This window comes from Syngnathus floridae, chromosome 2, assembly GCF_059516105.1.
Source record: "Syngnathus floridae isolate MCC-2025c chromosome 2, RoL_Sflo_1.0, whole genome shotgun sequence".
In the NCBI taxonomy this organism is placed as follows: Eukaryota; Metazoa; Chordata; class Actinopteri; order Syngnathiformes; family Syngnathidae; genus Syngnathus; species Syngnathus floridae.
The window spans coordinates 1,962,333-1,976,457 of record NC_142414.1 but is presented as its reverse complement, the minus strand read 5'-3'; the positions used below and the strand labels follow the sequence as shown (position 1 = coordinate 1,976,457).

The following is a 14,125-nucleotide window of genomic DNA, read 5'->3' as shown; positions in this document are numbered from 1 at the left end:
AAATGTGACTATACGATTGAGTGAACATGTTAAAATGACAGCATTTTAAGCTGATGTTCATGATATGATATACATACTACGATCATAGTCCTTGTGAATTCAAATTTCTTTGAACGTATCACACCCCCCAACCCCCGACCCCATGCAACTTTAATAGTATTGACCAATATGATATTAATTACACACGCAAGAAATAAAAATACTAACAGCTAAACACCTCATGTGAAATGTGATTCTACGATTGAGAGCTGTCAGTCATGGTCAAAATATATTTTTCACCATGACTACAGTTCTGATCTCGGTTCTAAACGCCATTCTCTGCGGCCAGATGTTGTTCACCAAGTATAAATTGGCAACGACTAAGTGGTGAAATAAATGGGCATATGAACATAATGAATTACGTTGTCATTTGGTTCATCTCTTGCGTTGATTTCCTCAATGCATTCGAGTCTTTGCAACTCACTCTCAGGAGCCAGGTGGCACCATTCGTTTATGACAAGCCCACTCTCCTCCACCTCTTGGATGGCATCGTCAATGTCTTTACTGTGTTTCTCATACCTTTCTCTGTTCCTTTTGACAATTTCGCACACACGCTCCACAGAGTCACTATATGGTAACTGTACACAGGCATGATCATGAAACAACTGATATGAGGGACAGCGTTCAGATTTTAACTGGCAATTAGCACGATGAGGCAGGTACAGTTTGAGCAAGGCGCAGTTATATTCCTCTGGATTCTTTTGTTCTGAGAATTTGCAATATTTGATGACTGCAGGTTTTTCTTTTCTTTTCTGGACAAACCCCATGTCGTTCAGCAGACGCAAAACATTTTTGCCTTTTACCTGTTTGCCATAAACAATTCTGCATGTTGATGCAAAATCAGCCAAGCACATCACTTCAAAGTCCTTCGTTTGGGGTCTGCATTTATATTTGTCTGGCAGGCCAGTCATCCACACTTCATGAGACTCCTGCGTTTTGCCCTCAAGGAGTGAGAGAGGATAACTCATTTTCAGCGCATTGTCACTCGTTTGTACAAATATCATACTGCGAGAGGACTGTTTCATATGCAAGCCGCATGCACGTGCGACACACTCCTGAGCACTCACTTCTCTTTTTTTTGAGTACGCTTGCCTGATTTGTTTCATTTCATCACTCTCATTGACATTTTCATTGCGTGAGTTTTCAATAACAGATTTCAAGTATTGACTCAGACCGTGTTCAGCTTTGCTGATGTAGCTGCAGATGTATGCGATGCACGATTAGGCATTCAGAATGTATTGGATGTCCAAGTTGCCATCCCAGGCAAGAAGCAAATGGCGGTTGTAGTTGTTCACCCAGCAGTCTTTTGGATCTCGCTTGAGCACAACCGAACTCTTTGAGGCGGTGATGTACAAACATTCCATGTACTCAGCATCAGTGAGCTTGCATTTAGCCAAAAGCTGTTGCAAAGTCAGGGATGAGGTTTCAGGTTCATTCAGCAAACGCTGCACACGAACACGCTTGTCATTTGCCACCACCTGCTTCTCCTTGTGTTGATCTTGATTTTCACAGGCTACAGGTGTGATGATCATTGTGGTTTTGCACGGTTGTTTGGGAAAACCAAATCTGCAGTTTGCACCTTGGTGTTTGACACACGTTTTGGAGTGACTTTTGCTGTGCATCTGAACTTCTGTGACTTTTTTATACAATTCGGGTTCCTTTTCTGGGTCCGGCAGCTGAGCCGAGATGTAGCGAGACACAAATTCACAGATGGCTCCTTCTGAGGCTTCCTCAAATACAGGGGCACCTTTAACCCATATGAGACAATGAATGTGAGGACTCCCTCTGTGCTGAAACTCTAACCTGTAGAAGTAGTCAACGACTTCACCAATCGGTTGTGCCGGAGAGAGGATCAAATCTCTGAACAGAGCTTCCACACGTTTGTCAAACATGCGCATTGTCGTCACTGGATTGCTGCGCAGAATCTCACACTTGGTAGCCCAGTCAAGTTCAGCAAAATTCACCACCTCACCTTGTTGAGCTTTAATGGCAGTGATGACCTCTTCCCAACGCATTTCGGCAGCAGAAAATGTGCAAAAAAATGCGGGTGTACCCAGCTGTCGGATCATTGCAAAGAGATCTTTGGTGCTTCTTTCCCAATAGGCTGGCGTCCCTTTCAGGGGAGTCATAAAACGGACGGCATCTTTGCTGCGCACCAGTTTTTCAACTTCACGTTTGTCCTGCAGCATAGCATTGTTTATCCTTCAACCATCCCTGGTAAAAGGTTTACCTTTACGTAGCTGGATTCCCATGCTTGATGTTGCCTGGTAAATTTCAGTCACAAACTGAGCAAAGAACAAGTAGTTTGTATCACGAGCAAAACGTTCATCCACACAACACAGACGTGTTTTGAAACACTTGCTTGGTGTGAGTTTTATTTGTCTCCCTTCATCAAGGGTGTTTTTTCCAGTTGGAAACTGCACTGGAAATGCCATGGCCTCAAGTTTGGGAGTCCTGAAAAAGCTTACAGGGTCATTTCTTTCTGCAGGAGCCACACAGTAAATGCCTTGAGTAAAACTCATAATTTCCTCTGACACATCATTTGGTTGGAGACATGACTTCTGTGAGTCACTGTTCAATTCACAGAGAGCATCTGTTAGGTTCAGATTCAGCAAAAGGATCAGCAGACAAAACCAGTGAGACAGAATGTTGAGTCTTTTCTCGCGAGGAGTACATCCTGACTTACAGCAATCCAAAATACACTAAAGGTCTTGTTTACACTCCTCTCTTTTTATTTAGGAATGCCCTACCTACAATGTGAGACTAGCCCCTGATAGGTGGGGGGGAAAGCGTGGGCTTTGTCTCATGAGTGAAGGAACGAGATTCTATGTGAAACTAGAAGTCGCGGACAGGATCCCGTGAGAAACGAAAAGTGAATGTTATGGGAAACAAAGTAGTCATGTGAAAAGAGTGCATAGACAAAATTACATGTGCAGACATCAACAACTTTCTTGGATTCCCAGATGTGTAGAAGGTCAGGAAGCTCCAGACAGCATCGTTTGACTTGTTGTGGACTGGGTGATGTCTGCAAGAAGAAACAGCAAGCATTCTGCGCAATAACTTTATTAATAAGTACTCATTAGGGAATGCATGATAACATATATATACAATTTATCTAACAGCATCCCTCTCAAATGTGTGGATTGCCTCAAGGTCTTCCTCATTGTAGTCACTTTCGTTCATTTCGTCTCCATCAGAGCTGCTCTCGTCATCAGCGAGCGTCGGGTCACAAAGGTCAGCATCGTCGCGAATGGTTATGTTTCTGTACTGAGGATGCATTTGTTTCAGTTTTATCAGGGCACTCATTAGCTTGGACCAAGTGACAGTTTGAAATATCTGATGCCCTTTGTAACAAAGTCGTCTCTTCAGTTTCACTCTCAACACCTGAGACCTACTTCTTAGTCTGGGCAAGACATTGACTGTTTCTTCCACTTCAGATGGTACACACACAACATTCCCACGAATGGCTCGTTGTTGACCCTTTGGCAGAGGGACAATTTTGGCAAATGAAATGCATTTTGAAACAAGATGTCTTTCCAAAATATTCAAATCACACAGTTCAGTGGGAATGTCTGCAAGTTGGAGATTGTTACTTACAGCAAGTGCTGGCATTTTACCATCTTTGAGATGTGCATGGCAGGTGTGACATAACCACTCCATTTTTCTCTCATCCGGTACTTTGCAGCATGTGTTACATTCACGATTACAAACATGAACAAACCTTCGTGTTAGGCAACTTGCAACAACGTCCTTGTTTTTCTTATATTGGATCAGCTGGCGTACTTGATTGGGAAATAAGGCTCTGTGGCAAACTGTGCAAACAAAAGTCGGTCCATTTTTTTACCTGAACTTGGAATAGCGCAGCAGCTTTCATGATTGCGCAGTCGTTTCTCTCTTTACATAATCTGTTGATGACTCTGTATTTTTGTAGCAGTTTCATTGCAGTGCGATTTGCATTTGCCTTCATTGATAAATCATGTTTGGCTTTCCAGACCAAACTCGTGTTTTCCTTCTGCTTGGATCTGAATACAGGATCAAGTGCGTAACGTTCTTTGATATAAGAACGTTGTTTACGCCCAAATTCATCGTCATGACCATATCGTTGCTTGATGTAGGAACGTTGTTTGTTCCGAAATGTATCGTTATCACCATATCTCTGCTTGATATAGGAACGTTGTTTGTTCCGAAATGTATCGTCCTCACCATATCTCTGCTTGATATAGGAACGTTGTTTGTTCCAAAATGTATCGTCCTCACCATATCTCTGCTTGATATAGGGTTGTTTGTTCCGAAATGTATCGTCCTCACCATATCTCTGCTTGATATAGGAACGTTGTTTGTTCCGAAATGTATCGTCATGACCATATCTCTGCTTGATATAGGAACGTTGTTTTTTCCAAAATGTATCGTCATGACCATATCTCTGCTTGATATAGGAACGTTGTTTGTTCCGAAATGTATCGTCATGACCATATCTCTGCTTGATATAAGATCGCTGTTTCATCTTAATTGTGTCATGTTTGCAATAGCGGTCGACTGCAAACGACTTTTGTTTTACACAGAAATTAGGGTCTTGCTGGTAGCGAGTCACCATGTAGGACTTTTTACGTTGTCTAATCTCTGGAGTTTGGCTGTACCTTTCCTTCTTTTTCAGGTTTGCGTTTATTCGCCTTGTTTCTTGTTTTGTGACTCTCGCCATAGCTTTATCGATTATCTTGTGGGCTTGAGTTCGTCTTTGAAATGTTTTCCTTTTGGATTTCGCAATTTTCAACACATCTCGTGTTTGTTTTTGTTGTGTACATTCCATCTTACTATTGTCATGTGCCTCTTCAATGGACTCGTAGTGTTTGCTAGCACATGGTCTGGACTCACCCGTCACCATACGCTGTGTCATCTCAGCAGCAGACTGGCTTAACATAGCATCATCATTGTGTGTTGTCATAAGAGATGATTCTGCATCAGTCGCCATTTCACGGTCACTTGCATTGTCAATAGGTTGAAAACTTACCGGCATCAATTCATATTGAGTAGTGGGAGCGGCACCAGCCAGAGTGAAAACCTGTATGAGCTTATCTATCAGATCGTTCAAACGTGTAAAAAGCATCATGACAGCTGTACCATGTGGTGCACCGGAGGGCAGAGGGAGCCCATCACGTTCTCTGGCCTGTGGATCAAAATAGCCATATCTTCCTTGGTTTTGGAAAACGGCAATAAATAATGAATTCATAACCAAAAGAGCATAATTTACCTCTGACACCAAGCACTGAAGTCGGTCACGGAGCATCAAATGCCACTTCATCAATAGAGGAATTGACTGATACTTCATTAACACATGTTTGTGAAAGCCATTCACAATGGATGGAATTTCATCGGTTGCCAAATGATGATGTTCGTACCGTCCTTCTGCTTTCAGCACAGCCACAGTAGCCACATAGCGCTCATTGCCTCCATCGAGAACAAGGTCCAGGTGAGCACTGGTCACATTGTCTGTCTCCTGCAGGAAAGCTAGAAATGTAACAGAGTTTGCAGCACATTGACTGTTTCTGGAATCAGCATACTTTGTATGATCTTGACTGTAGGATGCCAAAACGCATGTTACAGGATCATGAGATGTAGACATCATTACCTCCATAGAGTTTTCAGGTTCATCCATCCATCCATCCATCTTCTTCCGCTTATCCGGGGTCGGGTCGCGGGGGCAGCAGCTTTAGGAGGGACTCCCAGACTTCCCTCTCCCCAGCCACTTCATCCAGCTCATCCCGGGGGATCCCAAGGCGTTCCCAGGCCAGCTGAGAGACATAGTCTCTCCAGCGCGTCCTGGGTCGTCCCCGGGGTCTCCTACCGGTGGGACATGCCCGGAACACCTCCCCAGGGAGGCGTCCAGGAGGCATCCTGATAAGATGCCCGAGCCACCTCATCTGGCTCCTCTCAACGTGGAGGAGTAGCGACTCTACTCCGAGTCTCTCCCGGATGACCGAGCTTCTCACCCTATCTCTAAGGGAGAGCCCGGACATCCTGCGGAGAAAACTCATTTCGGCCGCTTGTATCCGAGATCTCGTTCTTTCGGTCACGACCCATAGCTCGTGACCATAGGTGAGGGTAGGAGCGTAAATCGACCGGTAAATTGAGAGCTTTGCCTTTTGGCTCAGCTCTCTCTTCACCACAACGGACCGGTACAGGGTCCGCATTACTGCCGACGCTGCACCGATCCGCCTGTCGATCTCACGCTCCATCCTCCCCTCACTCGTGAACAAGACTCCAAGATACTTGAACTCCTCCACTTGGGGCAGGATCTCATCCCCGATCCGGAGAGGGCATTCCACCCTTTTCCGATCGAGGACCATGGACTCGGATTTGGAGGTGCTGACCCTCATCCCGACCGCTTCACACTCGGCTGCGAATCGTTCCAGCGAGAGCTGGAGATCACGGCCTGAAGAAACCAACAGCACCACGTCATCTGCAAAAAGCAGAGACGCGATGCTGAGGTCCCCAAACCGGACCCCCTCAACGCCTCGGCTGCGCCTAGAAATTCTGTCCATAAAAATTATGAACAGAATCGGTGACAAAGGGCAGCCTTGGCGGAGTCCAACCCTCACTGGGAACGAATCCGACTTACTGCCGGAAATGCGGACCAGACTCTGGCATCGGTGATACAGGGACCGAACCGCCCTTATCAGTTGGCTCGGCACCCCGTACTCCCGAAGCACCCTCCACAGAACCTCCCGAGGGACACGGTCGAACGCCTTCTACAAGTCCACAAAACACATGTGGACTGGTTGGGCGAACTCCCATGCACCCTCGAGGATCCTGCCGAGGGTGTAGAGCTGGTCCACTGTTCCACGGCCAGGACGAAAGCCACACTGCTCCTCCTGAATCCGAGGTTCGACCTCCCGACGGACCCTCCTCTCCAGCACCCCTGAATAGACCTTACCAGGGAGGCTGAGGAGTGTGATTCCCCTGTAATTGGAACACACCCTCCGGTCCCCCTTCTTAAAGAGGGGAACCACCACCCCAGTCTGCCAATCCAGAGGCACTGTCCCCGATGTCCACGCAACGTTGTAGAGGCGTGTCAGCCATGACAGCCCCACAACATCCAGAGCCTTTAAGAACTCCGGGCGGATCTCATCCACCCCCGGGGCCTTGCCACCGAGGAGTTTTTTGACTACCTCAGTGACTTCGACCCCAGAGATTGGAGAATCCGCCTCAGAGTCTCCAGGCCCTGCTTCCTCAATGGAAGGCGTGTAGGTGGAATTGAGGAGGTCTTCGAAGTATTCTCCCCACCGACTCACGACGTCCCGAGTCGAGGTCAGCAGCACGCCATCCCCACTGTAAACAGTGTTGACGTTGCACTGCTTCCCCCTCCTGAGACGCCGGATGGTGGACCAGAATTTCCTCGAAGCCGTCCGAAAGTCATTCTCCATGGCCTCACCGAACTCCTCCCACGCCCGGGTTTTTGCCTCAGCAACCGCCGAAGCCGTGTTCCGCTTGGCCATCCGGTACTTGTCAGCTGCCTCCGGAGTCCCGCAGGCCAAAACGGCCCGATAGGACTCCTTCTTCAGCTTGACGGCATCCCTTACCGCCGGTGTCCACCAGCGGGTTCGGGGATTGCCGCCACGACAGGCACCAACGACCTTACGGCCACAGCTCCGGTCGGCCGCTTCAACAATGGAGGCGCGGAACATGGTCCACTCAGACTCAATGTCCCCCGCCTCCCCCGGGACGTGGGAAAAGCTCTGCCGGAGGTGGGAGTTGAAGCTCTTCCTGACAGGAGATTCTGCCAGACGTTCCCAGCAGACCCTCACAGAACGTTTGGGTCTGCCAGGTCTGACCGGCATCTTCCCCCACCATCGGAGCCAACCCACCACCAGGTGGTGATCAGTTGACAGCTCCGCCCCTCTCTTCACCCGAGTGTCCAAAACATGCGGCCGCAAATCTGATGACACGACTACAAAGTCGATCATCGAACTGCGGCCTAGGGTGTCCTGGTGCCAAGTGCACACATGGACACCCTTATGTTTGAACATGGTGTTCATTATTGAAAATCTGTGTCGAGCACAGAAGTCCAACAATAGAACACCGCTCGGGTTCAGATCAGGGGGGCCGTTCCTCCCAATCACGCCCTTCCAGGTCTCACTGTCATTGCCCACGTGAGCATTGAAGTCACCCAGTAGAACGATAGAGTCCCCAGAAGGAGCGCTCTCCAGCACTTCCTCCAGGGACCCCAAGAAGGGTGGGTACTCTGAGCTGCTGTTTGGTGCATAGACACAAACAACAGTCAGGACCCGTCCCCCCACCCGAAGGCGGAGGGAGGCTACCCTCTCGTTCACCGGGGTGAACCCCAATGTGCAGGCGCCCAGCCGGGGGGCAATAAGTATACCCACACCTGCTCGACGCCTCTCACCGTGGGCAACTCCAGAGTGGAAGAGAGTCCAGCCCCTCTCGAGAGGGCTTGTACCGGAACCCAAACTGTGTGTGGAGGCTAGTCCGACTATATCTAGTCGGAATCTTTCTGCCTCGCACACCAGCTCGGGCTCCTTTCCAGCCAGAGAGGTGACATTCCATGTCCCAAGAGCCAGCTTCTGCAGCCGGGGATCAGACCGCCAAGGTCCCTGCCTTTGGCTGCCGCCCAGCTCACATTGCACCCGACCCCTTCGGCCCCTCCCACAGGTGGTGAGCCCATGGGAAGGGGGACCCACGTTTCCATTTCGGGCTATGCCCGGCCGGGCCCCATGGGCGAAGGCCCGGCCACCAGACGCTCGCCTTCGAGCCCCGCCTCCAGGTCTGGCTCCAGAGGGAGGCCCCGGTGACCCGCGTCCGGGCGAGGGAAAACAAAGTCCATTTATGTTTTTCATCATAAGGGGCTTGGGTGAGCCGTGCTTTGTCTGACCCCTCACCTAGGACCCGTTTGCCATGGGTGACCCTACCAGGGGCATGAAGCCCCCGACAACATGGCTCCTAGGATCATAGGGGTACGCAAACCCCTCCACCACGATAAGGTAAATAAACAAGAACGGATCTATATATGCTTTAAAATTATAGCAGAAGTAAAAAAGCTGCCTCATAAAAGCCGTTGAAAATTGGACAAGCTACCACTTGTTTTCAAAGGACTTGCAGTGGCGATGAAAAATAGACACCCCGCCTCGTCTTCATTGCAGTACAGCTCGGCAGGTATTCAATGGCCGTAAAATGTTTCAAAATGTGAGGGGTTGATGTATGAAATTATAATGTTGACAAACAAGTTTGACACTTACAGTAATTTCAATAATCAGTCTTATATTTCTTTTTTCATTTATTGTTTACACTGCAACGGAGCGACAGCACCGCATCAGTTTTCAATGTTACTTGGGTGACACCTAGTGTTCAAATTGGGAAGTAACAGTTTGGACAATGTGTCAAGCACAACAACAACAAACGTAATACATGACAAATTTCCCCCACAAAAAAAACCTCGGATCTTTGTGACAGCATTTTGTCAGGATCCTTTCTATGTAACACCAATACCTACTTTGCAATCCCCTTCAGTCGTGTATTTTCAAAATCCAGTAAAAATAAAGAGCATGAAGGAGTATTTTGTTGACTATAAAAACTATAAATCTGTCTGAAAAAGTCTGATGCCATTAGTGAAATTAAACAATCATAATCCACACCTTACCTTTGATCAAAGCAATTCAGCTGCATATAGAGAGGAAGAGAGAGAGAGAGAAATCAGTTACTGTACTTCAACATAAATTTGCATCAAATGTAAAAAATGTTTTAAAATATATTTTTTATTATTTTTAATTACCCAAAAATATTCTGGTTTGGAAATTTTTAGTACTTTACTTTAGTCACCTAATAATAAAGGACAGCAATAACAATAGTGTGAAGGTCTTCACCTTCACACTAATAAAGGACAGCAATAACAATAGTGTGAAGGTCTTCACCTTCACACTAATAAAGGACAGCAATAACAATAGTGTGAAGGTCTTCACCTTCACACTAATAATAATAATAATAATAATGTCACGTCTCGTCCCCAACTGCTCCACTATGTGTCTGTTGTCTTGGTTTCTGTCTGTGTGCTCGCCCCTCCCCTCCTGTGTGCGCATGATCAGTGTGATTGTTCCCACCTGCCTCTCGTTACCTGTCATGTGTATATAAGTCCTGTCTGCCCCTCACTCCCTGTCGGATCATTATGTGTCAACGTCATGATGTCTTTTTGGTTCCAGTTGCTGTCATTGGTAATGTCACCCGGTCATTTTGTTTCACGTCTTTTTCGGTCAGTCTTGTTGTTAGGTTTTGTTAATGAGTCATGTCGGTTGCCGAGTCTGTTAGTTTGCCTTTTTGAGTTCACCAATAAACCCTGGTCCAAGCTGCACTTGGTCGTCCTGCTCCATGCTCCACCCGACCGTGACAGAATGATCCAACCACCAAAACGACCAGCACTTGGACCCCCCTCCACCACCAGCTCCCGCTGCGACGCCCGATCGTCGTCCGACCACAGCTGCCGTCGAACTTGCTCCAGCGACGCCGGACCCGCGGCCGCCATCAGACTCGCGGCCACCATCGGGCCTCACCCCGGCGTCACTGGACCCACGGCCGTCGTCGGACTTCTTGCCAGCAACGCCAGACCCGTGGTCATCGCCGGACTTTGAGCCAGCTGCACCTGGCTCCACGCCCACTGCTGCGGCGCGTGATGGCTCCTGCCGCTACGCACAGCCACGCCTTCTGAAATGCCGCCGATCACGGTACGGACTTTCAGACTTGCCGCCGAACGCGGTACAGACTTCCGGAGTCGCAGCCAATTGCCGTACGGACTCCCAGAGTTGCCGCCGATCGCGGCACAGACTTCCAGAGTCGCCGCCAATTGCTGTACGGACTTCCAGAGTCGCCATCCGAGTGCATTTTATGTTTGGGTTGCCGCCTGAGTGCGGTTCTGTCCCCAAAGTTGCTGCCCGAGTGCGGTTCGGTTCCCCAAGTCGCCGCCCGAGTGCGGTTCGGTTCCCCAAGTCGCCGCCCGAGTGCGGTTCTGTCTCCCAAGTCGCCGCCCGAGTGCGGTTCTGTCCCCCAAGTCGCCGCCCGAGTGCGGTTCTGTCCCCCAAGTCGCCGCCCGAGTGCGGTTCTGTCCCCCAAGTCGCCGCCCGAGTGCGGTTCTGTCCCCCAAGTCGCCGCCCGAGTGCGGTTCGGTTCCCCAAGTCGCCGCCCGAGTGCGGTTCGGTTCCCCTAGTTTTTTTTTTTTTTTGGGACGTCGGGAGCCGTCCCTTGTGGGGGGGGTTCTGTCACGTCTCGTCCCCAACTGCTCCACTATGTGTCTGTTCTCTTGGTTTCTGTCTGTGTGCTCGCCCCTCCCCTCCTGTGTGCGCATGATCAGTGTGATTATTCCCACCTGCCTCTTGTTACCTGTCATGTGTATATAAGTCCTGTCTGCCCCTCACTCCCTGTCGGATCATTATGTGTCAACGTCATGATGTCTTTTTGGTTCCAGTTGCTGTCATTGGTAATGTCACCCGGTCATTTTGTTTCACGTCTTTTTCAGTCAGTTTTGTTAATGAGTCATGTCGGTTGCCGAGTCTGTTAGTTTGCCTTTTTGAGTTCACCAATAAACCCTGGTCCAAGCTGCACTTGGTCGTCCTGCTCCATGCTCCACCCGACCGTGACAAATAATAAAGTAGAATAACAATGTGTGAAGGCCTTTGCCTTCACACAATAATAGAGAATAACAATGTGTGAAGGCTTCGCCTTGACACAATAATAATAATAATAAAGTAGAATAACAATGTGTGAAGGCCTTCGCCTTCACACAATAATAATAAAGTAGAATAACAATGTTTGAAGGCCTTCGCCTTCACACAATAATAGAGAATGGTGTAGAATAACATGTGTGAAGGCCATCGCCTTCACACAATAATAATAATAATAGAGAATGGTGTAGAATAACATATGTGTGAAGGCCATCGCCTTCACACAATAATAGAGAATGGTGTAGAATAACATATGTGAGAAGGCCATCGCCTTCACACAATAATAATAATAAAGTGAATGGAGTAGAATAACATATGTGTGAAGGCCATCACCTTCACACAATAAAGATTCATACAATTGGCTACTTACCGACACTGCATTCCAGTAAAAGAGAACACCACCATCTTTGGTGCAAATTGTATCACCAGGCTGTGGAAGGCTTCTATCCGAGAGGTCTGATGGTGACAGTCGTTTCACATCACGACAGAGGTATTCGTTGCACACTAGTGCCTCGAATTTTGAGCTTGACTTTGTACCTGGAATCAGAATAGGATCTAATCTTTTATAAAACCCCAGTCACAAAAGCTTGAGAGGTTATTTATTTATAATGTGGTGGACTCTAATAAAATTTGGAGGTGGGGTTGATAATAATAAATAATCCCTCCAACTACTGTCAGTGGGGTTAATGAAATTTGGCATGGTTCCTGCCTTCCATAAAGTGAATTTTTAGAGTAGGTTGGATAAAGAATTTACATCTATTTCAACAGCAAGAGCCCAAATTTTTTAGGCCAGAGATCATGGTCACAGAGCCAGTGTAACTATACACTTTCAAAATATACCTATAATATAATTCCTTACTTGGTTTTAGTCATTTTTTCTTCATCTCCCTGGCTTCAAGACTACCGTGGGTGCATGATTGGAAAATCTCTCCAATGTTTAATGCTTTATGACAAACATGGGCAAGACTTGTACTGATCAAGTAAAAGATCTATAAAAACTAAATGCTATTATTAAAATGAATTTAATGAAACAGCCCAAACATGTACTGGTACCTGAACTGGTTCGATGTCGATAACTAGATTCGCTTCTAGTTCCATCGTTGTGTAGGTGCCATATTTGGCACTATGTCCTGGGCTGTCTGCCCTACCATCACCACCCAGCACCAAAGGTCGTCCCTCTACCTGAAGGACAGTGAGAATGTAGCGCTGCTGTTTTTCCCAGACTGTCATTATTGCTGGATGCAACAGACTTCTTTGGTGCCGGAAAAAGGTTCGACGGTTGTAGGTTTGGATGCCTACACTGTTTAGGACCCTTAGGACCTTTCCTGCAGTGGCACCAGCAAACAAAATTTCTGCGGACAGTAGGACATTTCCTGCTGGAAAGTTTCCAAAATATGCCTGGGTATTCCATTTTGAATTTGAATCACATGCACTGCATGTGAATGTAACGGATAGAAGTGAGCCAACTGTTTGCTTTGTGTTGGACATCAATACTTCCACAATTTGGACAGTGGCACCATGTCAAAAGCCTATCCAAACAAGTATCAAACACAATATATTTCGGCTCCGCATGTATACTGCCAGCTTGCACATTCCCTGCATCTTCACCAGCCTCAAGTGCTGCCTCCCTTTCTGCTTTATCCTCTAAATCCATATCCGACTCCGAATCCGATGAATTGAAGTCAGATAAAGTTGGCTAGTAGGCTGATCATGATCCATGATTGTTGCATGTCTACTTTTATATCATCATCTTCATCATCATCATCATCATCATTATCTGAACCTATGCTAATCTTCATCCATTCTGCCTTCTACCGGCAACTTTCTCAGGGGTGGTCCTGACAACAACTCGCACTGCACGGAAGTCTCTGATGTTTTCAAAGCTGGCTCCATGGGAATGGTTTGATTGCCTGAAAAACATTAAAAGATGTGATTGACCTCAGATGCAAACGTTGGTGTATTTAAAGAAAACATGTATATGTTGTGCCAAAATTTTGCATATTTTTATTTTATGTCTTTAAAGTAGCTGTTTAAGAGAGATTGCAAATTTACAAATGTTCACTGGGTATTGAATTGGATAATTTTGCTAGCCTCCTAAAAATGCAAAAATCAATACCCACAAACATTAAAGTTACTGTACTTTACATATAATGTTTCAAGGAAATAGACAAAATAAATACCGGTGAAATTGTATTGGAAAACAAATTGCAAATATTAATAATAAAAGTACATAAAATTATGTAACATTAGTACCTTGAGTCTTGGTTTTGGTCATTTTCCTGATGTTGGCTTGTACTTTTCTATTTACAAGTTTGGGAGGGTCTGTCTGGCTTACCTGTAATATATACAATGCATCACATTAATAT

General features: G+C 46.9%; 1 long non-coding RNA gene and 1 pseudogene across 1 annotated transcript; both read right to left on the bottom strand.

Annotated features, from left to right (window-relative positions):
* Nucleotides 1–2,738: 2,738 nt before the first annotated feature.
* Nucleotides 2,739–3,694, bottom strand: LOC148401264 (uncharacterized). The gene is made up of 3 exons (XR_015857291.1): nucleotides 3,637–3,694; nucleotides 3,435–3,519; nucleotides 2,739–3,306 (listed from the first exon to the last, which is right to left on the bottom strand). It is a non-coding gene; the product is annotated as an uncharacterized LOC148401264 (long non-coding RNA).
* An 8,431-nt stretch (nucleotides 3,695–12,125) lies between these two features.
* On the bottom strand, nucleotides 12,126–13,413 carry LOC148401263 (uncharacterized; annotated as a pseudogene).
* Nucleotides 13,414–14,125: the final 712 nt, after the last annotated feature.